Here is a 15,799-nt window from a genome sequence, read left to right as displayed (position 1 = left end):
GAGGGCAGTGGAGGATGGCCCAGGTACTTGGGCCCCTGCACCCACATGGGAGACCAGGAAGAAGTACCTGGTTCCTGGCTTCAGATCAGCTCAGCTCTGGCCATTGCAGCCATTTGGGGAGTGAACCAACAGAAGGAAGACCTATCTCTATGTCTCTCTCACTGTCCATAACTCTGTCAAATTAACAAAAAAAAAGGGGGGGGGGAGTGCTTATTAAACCATACAGGAGAGGTTCCTTTCCTACACCAGGGGGGAACTGGGCAAAAAGACACTGAAAAGGTAACCAAGCAAATGCACTGAGTAACTGCGGAAATACTTCAATGCCTTGATGTCTACTCCTCTCTGGTTTCTATCTTTATTAGGACTGGAAAACCCACGTGTCCCGATTGTTGACTCCACAGACATACTAAATAACTTCAATGGAAATACATTACCTTCAAGAGTTATGTCATAATGAAATCCAGTAATTAAAACATTTATTAAACATGGCACATGCTTACTGAGACTATAGATGGCTATGACAACATACAATGTGGGAGTGAACCCCAAGATTTTTTGGCATGAGACACTTGCAAGCTTCTCAATAGATTCATTCTAGCAGCTAACTAAGGAAATGTTATAGAGAAATTATGATTCAGTCCATACAAAAACTAGATACCACTGGCTCTATCTAACAAACACTGTTTGTTATGAACATCAACTGTTTTACTACACAAAGTTTTCATGATTATAGTGAAAGCTGAATAGGGCTGTTTACTAACCAAAAATCAGCAGAGCACACTTATCATAGACAAGTTTTTTGTTTACAAATAATTAATCCATGTTTACTAAATTTTATTTAAAACACAAAGAAGTAAAAGACAAAGGTAAAGAACTTATTTACACTGCTACAATTTCTTTGTGGTTTTTAACACTACAGATCCTTAACTTTTATGTGTGTTCTTAATCATGATGGCTTAGTATCACCATTAACTAGTACCTTAAGGATAAAGTCTCAGTAGCATCAACAATGACTGTGTGTCTGTATTTTAGGTATCTTGACAATTTCTAACATTTCCAGACATCTAAAATGATTGAATCATGGCAGGTGAAGAGCTCATTCTAGTCGCTTAGGCTGTCATTTCCTTGTTTCTTATTCCTGTTCTTGTTCCTACAAGCAATTTCTTTGCAAGAATCTTAAAGTCATTAAATTGTTCTTGTGAAATCTGGTTAAAGCTAAATAACCTAACCCATAAATCTACATAATCAAACACAAGTAAACCTTGTAAGCTTACAGCAGTAGTTCAGCTAAAAACTTACAAGGCAATTCCAGGAAATGGAATGAATCAAAGTGCAGCTGGATTGGAATCTCCAATCTTTCCTCTACTGCCATTACATATTACCATATCTTAGGCATGACTCTGTGACACGAGGGGAAACGAAGATGCAAATCCGAATCTGTGGATTTTTGCTCTTAAATGAAAATAGAGTAATAAGCATTGAAAGCCAACAGATACTTTTCACCTACTTATATAACACAGACATTTTAGAAAATATTAAATTAGATCATTCCGGGTGTTAGTCTTTTTCCTCCTTTCCCTGTGGTTCTCTTTGACATTTCTGTGCTGAGACTTCCATCATCCTTGCAGATGTATCTAATCTTAGTTTTCATTAATTACCTGCTCTCTATCCCTTTCTTAGTTCTTTCATCTTTTTCCTATTAGAACATAGCTCTTCAAGAGAAAAGGTAATATTGATTTAATAAATAAATATTTTATTCTAAGTTGCGAAATGCTATTAAATCTGTAAAATGAGGGGCCGGTGCTGTGGCACAGCAGGTTAACGCCCTGGCCCAGCATCCCATATGGGCAACGGTTTGAGTCGCAGCTGCTTCACTTCCCATCCAGCTCTCTGCTGTGGCCTGGGAAAGCAGAAGATGGCCCAAGTCCTTGGGCCCCTGCACCCGCATGGGAGACCTGGAAGAAGCTCCTGGCTCCTGGCCAGATCGGCACAGCTCTGGCTGTTGCAGCCAATTGGGGAGTGAACCACTGGATGGAAGATCTCTCTCTCTCACTCTCCTTTCTTCTCCTTGTGTTACCTCTTTCAAATAAATAAATAAATCTTTAAAAAAAAGTCATTCAGGTGTTCCCAAAAGACCAAAATTATATCCTTTCCATCTGCCATTCTAATCTTAACTCCTCAACATCCCCTACTCACCCACAGCAGATCATTGTGTTCTCTGCATTCTCTGGCTACTGTGGCACTGTCACTCATCTGTGCCCACAACCAGCTTTCTCCCTTAACCATCCATGTCACTATCCCAAGAGTGAAGTCTGGGCCACCTTTACCACACCTCTTTTCCCACAAAGGTACAAAATGTCTATCTTTTATCATGCCTCCCTTATTAGACTTTGAGAGGCTCATGTGTGCACTGTGCTCTCCCACCACAGAACTAACGGTGCCTTAAGCAGTAATGGTTCTGGTTAAGATATATGTGTTGATAAAATGTTATAATATTTCTGATGTGCAGGAATGGAGACACATATTTGAAAATAAAACTCAATACAGACTGAATTACTACAGAACAAATCACACTGTAAGAAAGAACTCAACAGTGGACTGTTACTTCAAAAATGTTCAAGAGTGCTTGGTTATACCATTAGTTTTCATACTACTACCAGGTCAATAAAGGTTGATCTTCCACCGCTAACAAAAATAAAAATGAAATAAATACTTGTTTGTAGCCTTTGTTTCTCAAAATAATATCTAAAACAAAGATGTATTCATTTTAGAATAGGTTTTTGGAATAGAAAGACACTGCTACTGTTGACTAGTGCACATCTTTTAAAATCTACTGTGGTCTACTCATAATTATGAAGATTAAGATGCAAAAATTCTGTGAAACAGCAAAACAATATATTTTTACGTATCTTCAAAAATACTCTTCTGCAGTCTGTAGAAGTAAACATATGTGACTTATAGTCCCTTTTGAAAAGCTGCTGGATACTATGGGCCCTTTTCCTGGGAAAAGGTACCAACACAATGAAAGTTTACTTATTCTTTAAGGCAATAACATAATTCAATATAGAACCTAGTGACAAGTAGCAAATTCAAGAAAGTATACATGGAATCCTTAAAAAACAGAAGTCAAAAATTGTTATTTTTTAAATATGGAGGTTTTGAGGGCAATCACCTCAAGAATTAAGAGATTTAAGAATTTTACCAAGACTGATTCTACTTGTATTTTTATTAAATGAACTCTGGGGAGAAAAGTCACAGATACGTCTTTAAATTACATGGCTTACTCCACAATCGCAGAACTAAAAAAGCAATGTATTTCTAAATCAAAGGGTATTATCTGAACCTGCTCAATTCCACTGATCCACTTTCCCAAACAACAACAAAAAAAGGGTTCTTTGTAGTTTTCCTCACTGTGGCAATATCTAGTTGCAAGCTATACATCTATCAAAGCCTTTCAAGCACATATTCATTCTGTGCTCTCCTCAGCTCATCCTCATTTCCCTGAGAATTAAAACACTTCTAGATACCCAGAGGAAGATGGAACAAACCGGAAAGGAGCTAGAATATCAGGGCTATCTCAAGGAAACTGACCCACAGAGACCAGAATCAAAGGCCAAAGATGGCTTTGCCATTATTGCCTATGTTTTCACTTCCTGAGGTTATTTAAGCAACCTCAGGCAAATAGATTCAAAACTTGCATTTTGACTCATTTTTTTTAAGTAAGCTATTGTCAAGATCATGTACTCACATAAAGACCAATTTAAACTTGTTCTGGTGTCTAACCATCCAATTACTGCCTTAACTGACTTAGCCTCATTGGTATGAAACAGAAAATAAAGTACTGAGCAAGAATAAAAGAAAAACTTAGCAAGTATTTTGAAATTTGCCTCTCACAGAGTAAACAATGCAATTAAAGACAATAAAAATATGAAACTCATACTATGGCAGGTTTTTAAAATTAAAGTTCAATTTGAGCCGTTTCATGTGGTGTTAACAATCCAATTTATTATTTATTCACTACCATGTACCCAAAAGTAGTCTCCAGGTCACTAACTTTCAATGACTGAGATGAAAACTTCAACAAACGCTAGCTGATAATACAAACTGATATATGAAAATGTATTGTCAGTTCTTTTTAAAATGTGAATACAACACTGATGTGTAAATTTAACTTTTGGAGAGAACAGTTACTAAATTAATGGTACAACTTATCATGGCTCAGAAATATGGCAGATCTGATATTATTTTCCTGTGAACACAAAGTCAACAGCTGCTAAATCTTTTTATTTTTTAAAGTAGCTTTCATAGCAGGCGATTAGCACAGAAGTTAGGTCTCTGCTGGGGACAGCAGTATCCCACATTGGAATGCCCTATTCCTCTGATTCTGATGTACACCCTAGGAGGCAGCAGGTAATGGTTCAAGAATGTGGATCCCTGCCACCCATCTCAAAGACCCAGACTGAATTCTGGGCTCCTGGCTTCAATCTGGCCCAGATCTTCATGAGGGCATTTAGGGAATAAATCAGCAGATGGACAATCTCTGCCTTTCAAATAAAATGAAATTTCAAAAATTTTAAAACAAGAAAGTTTGGGAGTAAAATGAAAAAGGTAATGAGAAGCAGTAACAACAGCATGAGAAATAGGATAAAAAATGTATCTTTGTTGCCTAGGATCACAGACGTGGGACAGAGGTGGGTACACTGTCACTTAAACTGGAAGAAAATACTGACCTAATTTCTACATCTTGTTAGATCACACACTCTTCCCTAGGGCTGGATATGACTCTAGGTATCTAGAATTCGAGTAACTAATTAGACGACAACATACACCATTCAGCTGAACAGTATGTTTCCAGTGAAACAGACTAGCTGTGCCAAGGATGCTGGGTCTTTATTCACTCTATCCCACAGAAATGCCTTTCCAGAAGGAATCTGAGACATAATGTGTCTTTTTTTCATATTTAAAAGAACTAGGTAGTGCCTGCACTCCAGTTGAATTTAAAATTCCCCCAGGTGATCCCTAAGGGGTTTGAAAACCTTTGGTCTTTGTTGAAGAGCAAGGGCAGGCTGGTCAGATTCTAATTATTAATCTAGGGGGCAGAGGATGTGTAGAGGGGTCATTTATTTTAAATATTAAATGACAAAATCAGTAATATTCAGAACTAGAGGAAGAAATACACTATGTCAAGAGTAGATGTTTTATTAATCTGAATTCAAAATTAACAATGAGAAACATGATAAACTCAACCTGCCTCCCTAAAAACTAATGGGCAAAGGGAAAGCAATGAGGACACCATCAAAAGGAGAGTCCAAGAGAGACTACGAAGCACAGGAATTACCAAGGGGATTGTGGATCTCACATTTACCTAAGGAGACATAGAGACCAATCAGCTTCAGCAGTGAGTGACACAATTTTAAATAGCAGAAATCAAAGAAAGGTGTTTTCCTACTCAATATAATGGAATACTGTCACACACATCAATGGCAACATTCAAACAAAACCTGTATCAACCACTTATTGAGGAAGTTCCATTAGGTATGCAAGCACAGGATGTGATATGGCTGTCTGCATGCCCACCTCCTTCCAACTCAGCAGGCAAGTGTGCTCTCAGGGCCAGCACCAGCTTCTGTGGTTTACCTTTGTGCAAATTAGACCAGCACAGAACAAATTAGAATAGAAGAATGGGGCCAGCACTGTGGCACAGTGGATTAAAAGCTCCAGCCTGAAGCACTGGCATCCCATATGGGTGTCGGTTCTAGTCCCGGCTGCTCCTCTTCCAATCCAGCTCTCTGCTGTGGCCTGGGTAAGCAGTGGAAGATGGCCCAAGTTCTTGGGCCCCTGCACCCGCATGGAAGACCCGGAAGAATCTCCTGGCTCCTGGCTTCAGATCAGCTCAGCTCAGCTCCGGCCATTGCGGCCATCAGGAGAGTGAACCAGCAGAAGGAAGACCTCCCTCCCTTCCTCTCTCTTTCTACCTCTCTATTGTAACTCTGTCTTTCAAATAAATCGAAAAGAAAGGAAAGAAAGGAAGGAAAGAAAGGAAGCCATGCTGTATGGAGGTTTAACAGCCTTGAGCTAAGGAACCCCACTGTTGCAGTTGATTTCTCAACAATGTTGCAGTGGATTGTTTCTGAGAGGAGGAGCATGGTGGGGGCAAGAGGCGAGGCGTCACCACACAGACCCCTGGAGTGCCTGCGCAGACTCATTTATTTCAGTTAATAGAACAGCTTATATAGCCAAGACCAGCCAATCCGGTCAAGGGGTGGTCTATGCCCCAACCAATCACAGCCTGCTGCCAGGCTGTTTCCAAAGCCATCCAATCACAGCCTGTTGCCAGGCAGGCTCCGTTTGCCAGGTGGGTTTCAAAGCCATTCCTGAGAAACTGACGCTGGCTTGCCGGTGGCCATCTTGGCATGGCCTTCTCATTCCACCACACTCTACAGCTTGCATTTAACTCTGCCTCTGACACTTTGTCTGGGATTCTTCATCCATAAAGTAAGTTACGGGAGATGAATCACAACATGGACAAGTATCAATTGCTAAACGGTGCTTAACATAGGATTCAGATGTTAGCTGTTAAATAAATTAAAAGAAGTCCCCTCCTCTGAGAAGACACAGTCCCATTCAAGGAAAACTGCTTGGCTGACTGAACATGGCCAGGATTTCTGTAACCAGAGATCGCCCTTCGGCTGTGTGCTTCTATGCAGTACACAAACTGCCATTCATACTGTATAACTATGACTATGGAGTCCAGTTATATAGTGCATCTCTTGTGAGTTAACACATATAACAGATTTACTACCAAAAAAAACCTTCATCATTGACCAACCTTCCAAATTATCACGGGCATGGATAGAGTGTGCTGACCAGTGTAACCTCAGGGTGCAAAGCAGACAGGCAGCCCCCTTGCTGAAGCAGATCGCCTCCCCTGGCACTTCCAAACCAAAGCCATTTTATGCTTTTTTTTTTTTTTTTTTTAATTTGACAGAGACAGTGAGAGAGAGACAGAGAGAAAGGTCTTCCTTCCATTGGTTCACCCCCCAAATGGCCGCAATGGCCAGAACTACGCGGATCCAAAGCCAGGAACCAGGTGCTTCTTCCTGGTCTCCCATGCGGGTGCAGGGCCCAAGGACTTGGGCCATCCTCCACTGCCCTCCTGGCCACAGCAGAGAGCTGGACTGGAAGAGGAGCAACTGGGACTAGAACCGGCGCCCATATGGGATGCCAGCGCTGCAGGCAGAGGATTAACCAAGTGAGCCAAGGCGTCACCCCCGCCCCCATGCTTTGTCACAGGACAGAATCAGCCTCTGACCTTCAAACAAGCACCAAGACTACATCAGAACATAATTAGTAAAAAGAAAGTTATCATTATGACCTTTGCTTTGGGGAAAAATATATTTAAATAAGGCATTAATTTCAGAATTTTGAATTATCTTTTTATTTATCTACTATTGAAGGATTCAAGGTTTCTCTCATATGTCCTCACTAAGAATATATCCTTTCACATAACAAATGTTTATAAATGAGCTGCTTTGACACAGACAATATTAGTAAATGCTTTGCCTTCAGTAAATTAAAACAAATTGTTCATTTAACTACCAGTCCTAATCAAACAGCCATCAGAAATACACGAGACATCAGGGCTATCTCATACCTTAATATAATTCATTTTATGTATATGATAAATTAATACCATACTCTTAATTACAGAGAATGACAAATTCTCATCTTGATGTTGATTTGCCAGATTACTTCCCACTTAACTTTCCTGGCACATTTAAACAGCAAACACAAGCTGTGTTGTATCACTGATCCACTCAGGGACACACACAGACTTTTCCAGGGGTCATGAAAGAAAGAGCACCTCTTTCACAATCCACACCTCGCCTCTCCCTGTCTACCATCATGATAATAAAGTACTGACTGAGACTGACCACCTCCATTTCCATCCCAGAACATGCCTAAAGGGCTCACATAAAACAGCACAGTTTTGCATAGAATCTTGCACATCCTTCCCTATATTTTAAATCCAACTCTAAATTTATAATATTCATAGTTAATACAATGTAAATGCTCTGTAAACAGTTGTCATACTGTATTATTTAGGAAATAATGACAAAGAAAAAAGGCTGAACATATTCATACTGACAAACATAATACACAAATAAGACTCAATGTGAATAATAAGCAGAACAACAAGTGCTAGAAGAGTTCTCAGGAACTGTGAAATAGCATTACGCTACACCACTTCATTTACATGGATTCAGTGTAGGGATCCCTGCACAGCAAACTCAAATTTGGTTCTTTGCAATTTTCTGGAATTCCTTACTTTTCAAATATTTTAGTTCATGGTTGAGTGAATCCTTAGATGCATATTCAAGGATACAGAGGGGCAACTTTAACTACTGTATCTTATTTTTCAGTCACTTCCATACAATGCTCTGGCATTTGGCAAATGATGGCCAGAAAGTATGTCTGGTTTTGTGGGCCATTCGGTCTCTTTCTCTTATTTCAGAGCAAAGCAACCACAGGAAATACATAAATCAATGGACTTCCCTGTCCCCAATAAAAGTTTATTCAAAACAAAGTCAACAGACTAGATCACAGTCCATACACCATAATTTGTTGATCCTGAAGCAATTCCCAAAACCATCCAATATTCTATGGATCCATGATTGTGGGGAGCAACTGGGAGCAACTCAGACTAGACTAAGTTACTGGAATTAAGACTTATTCTATGCATCTGCTTTCCCACAATATGGCGCTGAGAAGGGAAACAGCTTCTACACAGCTGCCTCCAGTTCAACCAATAAACTGTGGGACCTGCTCCTGATTGGAGGAGAGCAGCGTACTCAGCATGTGGGTAGCAGAGTTGGGATTGGTGGAAGAGGACTATAAAGGAGGAGAGAGACGGCATGCACGAGGAACATCTAAGGGGAACATCTAGCTGAAGGAACACCTGTGCAGCCCCCGAGAAGAGCCGGCCGGCGGTGTGCCGCTCCCCTGCGGAAGTGGGGAATGTGGCCAGGGGGAACTGCCCTTCCACGGAGGTGGAAGGGACGGTAGCCAACCCGGGAAGAACCAGCAGCAAACCCGGGGAGGGCCGAGCAGACGAAAGAACAGCGCAGGGTCTTGTGTCGTTCCTCCACGAAGACGGGGAGCGACATAATGGTGCCGTGACTCGGATATGAAGCCTAGGCAGGGCCCTGTGTCGTTCCTCCACGAAGAGGGGGAGCGACATAGTGGTGCCGTGACTCGGATATGAAGCCTAGGCAGGGTTTAGTGTCGTTCCTCCACGAAGAGGGGGAGCGACACATGATGGCACAAAAAGCTTTTAGGTTCAATGCATTAAAGACTTTTTTTTTCTTTTTGAAAGATTTATCTATTTATTTGAGAGGCACAGGCAGAGATCTTCCATCCACTGCTTCACTCCCCAAATGGCTGCAAAGGCTAGAGCTGGGTGATCCAAAGCCAGGAGTCAAGAGCTTCTTCCAGGTCTCCCACGTGGATGCAGGGGCCCAAGCACTTGGGCCATCCTCCACCTCTTTCCCAGGCTATAGCAGAGAGCTGGACTGGAAGTGCAGCAGCTCAGTCTCAAACCAGCGCCCATATGGGATGCCGACCCTGCAGGTGACCCAACCCTGAAGACTTTGTTAATCAAAATAAGTTAACAGACCAAGTAAAAAGAATGATTATTCAAATCCTGCTGATTAAAACATGTAACTTTAATGAAAAGGAAATCTAAGGCAAACAGTATTATATCTAGCCCTATTCAGTCTTCCTCCATGTTTCAATTAACAACATGCTGCATGTATGACGGTGGTCCCATTAAGAGTGTAACAGCTGCCTGCAGTACTGGCATCCCATAGGGGTACCCGCTCGAATCCCAGATGCTCCACTTATAACCGAGCAGAAGAAGATGGCCAGGTGCCTGGGCCTCTGCTACCAACATGGGACACCCAGAAGATCCTGGCTCCTAGCTTCAGACTGGCCCAGCCATGGCTACAACAGCCATCTGGGGAACAAACCAGAGAATGGAAGATCTCTTTCTCTCCCTTTCTCTATAACTCTGACTTACAAATAAATTTTTTTTTTAAATTATAATGGAGTTTAAACACTACTGTTCTGTACTGACATCATAGCCTTCACAGTGCATTATTCTGTGTTTGTGGTGATGCCAGGGTAAACAAACCTACTACAAATGTAAGTATACTGCATCCAATTTACAAACAGTACATAATAGATGATAATAAGTAATTGTATTACAGGTTTAGGGATACACCATACTATTTATATTTATTATAGAGTACATGCATTCTACTTATTTAAAAAAGTTTACTGTAAAAACAGGATACCACACTATGGCAGCAGCAGTCTCACACATCTTACTGCATTTCTTAATTAAGAGATCAGGCCGAATGGCTGAGCTATACCCACCCAAGGTTGGTATAAGTACACTGATGTCTGTGCAATCATGAAATCATCTAACAATGCATTTCTCAAAAGGCACATTAATAACATGTGACTTTATGTAATAATAAAGTTCAGTAAGAAAAGTAAGAGTATTAAAATTCAGTATTCCTTTGCCACCTTCAGAAACTTAAAAAACCATGGGGGTAGAATGTCAAGAACAAGGGCTTTCTGTTCTTTCTGTTAAAAAAAATAAAATAAAATAAAAAAAAACTCAGCTCTTTCACATCATACTCAAATAACCATAAGCATGCTTTCAAGGTCTCCATCTGTAAATGAGGGTATTATATAAACCTACTCTTTGTGAGGATAGTTTATTAGCCTGATCAAGTTTAAACAAAATCTGATTCATTATGCAAAAGAAATCTTATTTTAGGATACTACTAAATCCCTAAAGGTATTTCCACACAAAATGCTAGTAAATAAAAACTAATTAAAACTGTTAATGTAGTTTAAAAGAGAACAAATCTATTCAGGATATCATTAAAGACAACAAAAACAAAAACTAAGTCCTAGGCAAAAGGAGCTGCTAGAATCGTGACTTTCCCATCAATTATAAAAATAACAATGAGGGGGCCAGAGCTGTGGCGCAGCAGGTTAAAGCCCTGGCCTGGGGGCCGGCGCCACAGTGCACTAGGTTAATCCTCTGCCTGCAGTGATGGTATCGCATGTGGGTGCTGGTTCTAGTCCCAGTTGCTCCTCTTCCAGTCCAGCTCTCTGCTGTGGCCTGGGAAAGCAGAAGATGGCTCAAGTCCTTGGGCACCTGCACCAATGTGGGAAACCTGGAAGCTCCTGGCTTCACATCGGCACAGCTCTGGCCATTGCGGCCAACTGGGGAGCAAACCATTGGATGGAAGACCTCTCTCTCTCTCTCTACCTCTCCTCTCTCTGTAACTCTGACTTTCAAATAAATATTAAAAAAAAAAAAATACCAATGAGAAGTATTCAAAGAAAAAATTACAAATAACAAACGGACAGAATAATGAAGATAGAAGAATACTGAGAATGGTCCTGGAAACGAATCCTATTGGCCAGGGCACGTGGAAAGGAAACACTGGATGAGTTTTGCCAATATTAGCTATGCTTTACTAACCAGTGAGCGAGAAGAAATGTTATTTTGAAAATTATGAGAAACTGAGCTTGTATTTTTTGCCCTGTGGTAAGTTAAGGCCAGCTGGACGCCAAAAGTCACTTCTATAAAGTGAGTTAAAATGTTACTGGGGGCAGGGGAGATAGGCACAGCAGTTTAAGACACCTGCATCTCATATCAGAGTGACTAGGTTTCAGTCCTGGCTCTGCTTTTCATGCAGCTCCTGCTAATGCCCACCCTGGAAAACAGCAGGCGGTGGCTCAAATACCTGGGATCTTGTCAACCACAAGGGAAACCCCAGCGCCTGGCTGAGTACCCCAGCGCCTGGCTGAGTACCCCAGTGCCTGGCATCAGCCTGGCCCAACCCAGGCTACTGCAGGAAGCTGATGAGTGAACCAGCAGATGGGAGATCTCCCTGTGTCTGTCTCTATCTCTGTCTCTCTGCATTTCAAATAAATGAAAATAAGTACATGAATGTTTTTACGTTTGCTAATAGTTCTAAATCGTACCTGGAAACAGGTAAAAATGGGAGAGGAGCAAGTAAACTGTGTATATTTGCAAGAACTTAAAAAGTTCATAAAACCAACCATGAACAGAATTATACTTAAAACCAATTTTCTTATATGAACATATTAATACCAAAGCAACCAAAGAATCCATCAACAAAGAAGCTGGACACTGTAAGTAAACTCTCGCTACTAGCAATGCTAGTTACTCAAGCAAATACAAACTGGAAAGAAAACTAGACAACTCTCCTTTAGGAGGCCAGAAAGAAATATAATTGAAAACATAAGGTTTTTTTCCCTCAAAGGCAGGTTAAATGACAGGCTTCTTTTTTCTTTAAAATGGTTGTAAGGCTTACTCTGCAATTAACAACAGAACTATGGGAAGAAAAAAGAGGCAAAAGGGAGAAAGGGGGAAGAAAAAATAAGTTTTAATTAACTACCCTGTTAGATAAACACTGAATCACATATGACAGTAATGCTCTAACAAAGGTTAGATCCCAGCAGAATCCAGAAGTAGTGTTAATGCTTTAGAAGGTGTTACCATAAAAGAAAAAGTCCAAGCCAGAGAGGGCCTGGGAAAGGAAGAGAGAAAGGATCCCCAAGTTGCAACAAAAACTGCAATATTTAAAAGGATAATCAGCTGATCCCTATTTCAATCAAGAGAGGACAGGACACTAAGGAAGCAATGGTATGTTCTATGTTCTGTATTGCAGGCAATCATGTATGAAGATGTGCCGTATATTGCTGTTGCCAGCTTCACACTGAAAGTTATATTTAGATAATTCATGTTCACAAAATACGTCATTTATGTTCCAATTACTCTAACTTTTCCTCCTGAAACCTCTTATTGCCTTTACTTGCCTGTATGAAGCTACAATTCATTAACAGAGATATTGGGTTACAGGAACTTATTTAAAATTTAGCATTATAATATTATGAGGGCTGTCATAAAAGTTATTAAATGCTAAGGAGAAGATATGCCAAGCCAGACAATTTCCGTAGTTGTTGCCTAGAGCCTGTTAGGTCAAACTTTCACACAAGCATTCTCACAAAGTTAACATCAAAGAGCTTCAAACTTTTCCAAGACACATGATACTAAAAATCAGAGAGGGTTGGTGCCGTGGCTCACTAGGTTAATCCTCTGCCTGCAGTGCCATCAACCCATATAGGCGCCAGGTTCTAGTCCCGGTTGCTCCTCTTCCAGTCCAGCTCTCTGCTGTGGCCCAGGAGGGCACTGGAGGATGGCCCAGGTGCTTGAGCTCCTGCACCCGCATGAAGACCAGGAAGAAGCACCTGGCTCCTGGCTTCGGATCAGCACAGCGCCGGCCATAGAGGCCATTTGGGGAGTGAACCAATGGAAGGAAGACCATTCTAACTCTGCCTGTAAAAAGAAAGGGGGGGGGTGATCAAAGATGAATGGGGGCTGCGCCGATCCGAAGCCAGGAGCCAGGAGCTTCATCCAGGTCTCTCACATGGGTGCGGGGGGCCCAAGGAGTTGGGCCATCTTCTACTGCTTTCAGGCCACAGCAGAGAGCTCGATCAGAAGTGGAGCGACCAGGAATCGAAGCGGCTCCCATATGGGATGCCGGCACTGCAGACAGCGGATTTACCTGATACACCACAGCACCAGCCCCAGGAACTACTACTATCCTCTTAAAAATGTCTCCTGCTCCTGGGGGCCGGTGCTATGGTGCAGCAGGTTGACGCCCTGGCCTGAAGCACTGGCATCCCATATGGGCTCCAGCTCTAGTCCCGACTGCTCCTCTTCCAATCCAGCTCTTTACTGCTGTGGCTGGGAAAGCAGAAGATGACGCAAGACCTTGGGCCCCTGCACCCACATGGGGGACCTGGAAGAAGCTCCTGGCTTCAGATCGGCGCAGCTCCGGCCATTGCAGCCAACTGGGGAGTGAACCATTGGATGGAAGACCTCTCTCTCTCTCTGCCTCTCTTCTCTGTGTAACTCTGACTTTCAAATAACTAAATAAATCTTTTAAAAAAATGTCTCCTGAATATAACTTCCAGGGAACTCAACTCATCCATAGACATGCTCAGGTATTAACACAGCACACCTTCCTCCCATTCCAGATGCAGTTCACCTGGCAGGGATCACTTCACCTTGGTCTATATCTTGGTGAACAATTTTTCACACAAACCTGGATGTTCAACTCTGCTTCTCAGGAGCCCATGGTCTTGTATAGCAAGTTTCCATGGGACTGACTTATCTCTGGCAAGCAATAACTGGGTTGACTTCTGAGACTCTTTATAACCTTTCAAAGATGGCCTTAAAGGTGGGCATTTGGTGCAGTGCTTAAGATGCCCACATCCCCCATCAAGAGTGCTTGGTTCAAATCCCAGCTTCCTTTCACCTGAAAGGCAGCAGATGATGGCTCAAGTATTTGGATTCCTGCCACTCAATGTGGAAAACCTGAATTAACTTTCTGGCTCCTGGCCATGGCTGTTGTGGATATTTGGGGAGTAAACCCATGGATAAAAGTTCTGTTTCTCTATAAAAGCTTAAAAAAATGACAACTTCATACAACAGATAATATTGTCCTTGTTTGCAAAAGCAAGTTAACGGGCTCTGAGAAGTTCCTAGGCCAAAAGCACACAACTGGTAAGAAGCTGAGTCACGGCCGGCGCCACAGCTCACTAGGCTAATCCTCCGCCTAGCGGCGCTGGCACACCGGGTTCTAGTCCCGGTCGGGGCGCCGGATTCTGTCCCGGTTGCCCCTCTTCCAGGCCAGCCCTCTGCTGTGGCCAGGGAGTGCAGTGGAGGATGGCCCAAGTGCTTGGGCCCTGCACCCCATGGGAGACCAGGAAAAGCACCTGGCTCCTGGCTCCTGCCTTCGGATCAGCGCGGTGCGCCAGCCGCGGCGGCCATTGGAGGGTGAACCAACGGCAAAGGAAGACCTTTCTCTCTGTCTCTCTCTCTCACTGTCCACTCTGCCTGTCAAAAAAAAAAAAAAAGAAGCTGAGTCAGGTAGACATTAAAAATCTTAAATTCCTTAAATTCTTAAACACTCTTCTCTATGTCTACTGAGTCTCTTCCCAAAAGTTTTCATCTCCCCACCCCCGAAGAATTTTCTCATTCTAACACAAAGAATTTATAATGAAACTATCACCTTACTGAGCAAGAAGATGTGTCCCCATCCATATTCCACAATGGGGTCAGTAAAGATCCTGGGCACCACCAGAGGACCGTTTAAGACCAGCAACCAATAAATACTACCCTTTTTTTGACCATCCACTCAGCAGGGCTTCCAAATACGTAAGACCAACAGTGTTTCACACAACTAACTAGTACTTGAAATATTAAAGGATGATACGAGGTCAGCACTGTGGCGTAGTAGGCTAAGCCTCAACCTGCTGCGAAGGTATCCCACGTGGGCACCAGTTTGTGTCCTGGCTTGTCCTCTTTCAATCCACCTCTCTGCCTATGGCCTGGGAAAGCAGTGGAAGATCGCCCAAGTGCTTGGGCTCCTGCACTCACACGGGAGACCTGGAAGAAGCTCCTGGCTTGGGATCGGCCCAGCTCTGGCCTTTGTGGCCATTTGCGGAGTGAACCAGCAGATGGAAGACCTCTCTAACTCTGCTTCTCAAATAAAACCTTAAAAAAAAAAAAAAAAAAAAAAGAAGAAGACTGATACATTCAGAAATCAGGGACTTCATCTGCTAAGAGGTTAAATTTAACTTAATTTCCATATCAGCATTCAAAAGAGACATGAATTTTAGA

At 42.2% G+C, this 15,799-nt stretch overlaps 1 protein-coding gene across 8 annotated transcripts in view; it reads right to left on the bottom strand.

Annotated features, from left to right (window-relative positions):
• The window catches only part of TBL1XR1 (TBL1X/Y related 1), a 182,665-nt gene that overhangs the window by 93,071 nt on the left and 73,795 nt on the right, over positions 1 to 15,799 (bottom strand). The gene's annotated exons all lie outside the window — the stretch shown is intronic.

This window comes from Oryctolagus cuniculus, chromosome 4 (genome assembly GCF_051225735.1).
Source record: "Oryctolagus cuniculus isolate XC-2025 breed Fujian yellow rabbit chromosome 4, ASM5122573v1, whole genome shotgun sequence".
Lineage (NCBI taxonomy): Eukaryota > Metazoa > Chordata > Mammalia > Lagomorpha > Leporidae > Oryctolagus > Oryctolagus cuniculus.
This window is presented reverse-complemented; position numbering and strand designations above follow the sequence as displayed.